Raw genomic sequence first — 2,500 nt, 5'->3', positions numbered from 1 at the left:
TTATTTTATTTTTTTGCCCTCTCTTTAATCTCTGCTACTCCCCCTTTCTCTCATTCTCTTTCCTTCTCTCACCTTTTTCTATCTTTCTCCTTCATACCTCCCTGTCCCTTCTATTCTCTTTCTCCCTCTTCTCTTCTTCGTTCCGCTTCCCCCCTATCTTTTCTCCATATCGTTTGCCCTATCTCCCTTCTTTTCTCACCTTTCATACTCTTCCCCTGTTCTTATCCTGCTCATTCCTTCGCCTCTCTACAGCCCACATACCCACTCCCACGTCCTCGGCCCTTCTCCATCCCCTCCATTTATTCCCTCTCTTCTGTCTGTCTGTCTTTGTCTATGTCTATGACTATCCTTCTGCTCCTCTCCCCCTCTCTCTCTCTCTCTCTCTCTCTCTCTCTCTCTCTCTCTCTCTCTCTCTCTCTCTCTCTCTCTCACCACTCACTCACTCACTCACCACCACCACCACTCACTCACTCACTCACTCACTCACTCACTCACCACCACTCACCACTCACTCACTCTCTCTCCTACTCCTAGCCATTCCCAAACCCCTTCTCCCTCTCCTCCCTTTCCTCTCCTTCCAAACTCCCCTAACCCACTCTCTCCTATCCCCCTCTCTCCCCCTTTTCTCCCCTTCCTCCCTATCCCTTCCTTCCAAACCCCTTCTCTCCTCCTCTCCTCTTCCCTTCTCCCTTCCTCCGCTTCTCCCTCTCTCCCCCTTCTCCTCTCTCCTTCCAAACCCTTACCCCATCTCTCTCTCCTCTTCCCTTCCTCCCCTCTCTCCGCTTCTTTCCCTCCTCTCCTTATCCCTTCCTTCCAAACTCCTACCCCACTCTCTCCTCTTTCCTTTCTCCCCCTTCTCCTCTCCTGGCTTCTCCCTCTCCTTATCCCTTCCTTCCAAAACTCCCTGCACTTCACTTTCCTCCTCTTCCTTCCCTCCCTTCTCCCTCTTCCCTCCTCTCCCTCTTCTCCTTCCCCTCTTAAAAACACCGCGAAACTCGGACCTGCCCAGCCTGCAAGGTCAGAACACACGCGATAAAAATGTTTTCTCTGTCGGACATTATCACCGCCATTATTCTCGTCTTTCTCTTTTTCTCGTCATTCGTTGTCGGGTTTGGCTTCCTCTTTCTCTCTTTCTTCCTTTCACTCTCTCTCTCTCTCGCCAGCCGTTGTCGTTCCCGCTCGTTTTTCTCTTTCTCTCTCTGTCTTCTGAATGCTCTTCTTCTTCTTCTCTCTCTCTCCTCCTCTCTCTCTCTCTTCTTCCTCTTCTTCTTTCTCTTTCTTCTTTCTTCTTCTTCTTCTTCTTCTCCTTCTTTCTTTCTTTCTTCTTCTTTCATTCTTTCTTTCTTTCTTCTTTCTTTCTTCTTTCTCTCTCTCTCTCTCTCTCATTCTCTCTCCCTCTCCCTCTCCCTCAATCACAATACAGGCATATATACAGATAAACAGACAGGCACATAAAAAGAAATACAGACAGAGGCAGACAGAAAGACAAACAGACAGACATACAGACAGACAGACACAGCAGAAACAAGGCGGTTCCTCTCCATCAAAATCCATTTAGATTCAGCTTCTAAACATAGTACAAAAAAAAAAACTCCATTTAGCGAGGTAACGGCGGGCGTCTCTGGTTACGGCACGCGTCTGGGGTCGTACTCTCGCCCTCTGTGTCTGTCTGTCTGTCTTTTTTCTCCGTCTGTGTCTGTCTCTCTCTCTTTCTCCGTCTGTGTCTGTCTCTCTCTCTTTATCCGTCTGTGTGTCTGTCTGTCTGTCTTTTTTCTCCGTCTGTGTCTGTCTGTCTCTTTCTTTTTCTTTGTCTGTCTGCCTGTCTGTCTCTTTTTGTCTGACTCTCTGTCTGTCTAACTGCCTATCTGGGTGAGTGAGTGAGTGAGTGAAAGAGAGAGAGAGAGAGAGAGAGAGAGAGAGAGAGAGAGAGAGAGAGAGAGAGAGAGAGAGAGAGAGAGAGAGAGAGAGAGAGAGAGAGAGAATGAGAGAGAGAGAGAGAGAGAGAGAGAGAGAGAGAGAGAGAGAGAGAGAGAGAGAGAGAGAGAGAGAGAGAGAGAGAGAGAGAGAAAGAGAAAGAGAAAGGAGAAAGAGAAAGAAAGAGAGAGAGAGAGAGAGAGAGAGAGAGAGAGAGAGAGAGAGAGAAAAAGAGAAAGAGAGAGAGAGAGCGAGGGATGACCGAGAAGGAGAGCGAGAGAGAGAGCGAGAGAGAGAGAGCGGAGAGACAGAGAGACAGAGCGAGAGACAGAGCGAGAGACAGAGAGAGAGACAGAGAGAGACAGAGAGAGAGAGAGAGAGAGAGAGAGAGAGAGAGAGAGAGAGAGAGAGAGAGAGAGAGAGAGACAGAGAGAAAGAGAAAGAGAGAAGGAGAAAGAAAAAAAGAGAGAGAGAGAGAGAAAGAGAGAGAGAGAGAGAGAGAGAGAGAGAGAGAGAGAGTAGAGAGTTTTTAGAGAGAGAAAGAGAAAGAAAGAGAGAGAGAGAGAGAGAGAGAGAGAGAGAGAGA

This window comes from Penaeus vannamei, chromosome 23, assembly GCF_042767895.1.
Source record: "Penaeus vannamei isolate JL-2024 chromosome 23, ASM4276789v1, whole genome shotgun sequence".
NCBI classification, from domain to species: Eukaryota; Metazoa; Arthropoda; class Malacostraca; order Decapoda; family Penaeidae; genus Penaeus; species Penaeus vannamei.
This window is presented reverse-complemented; position numbering follows the sequence as displayed.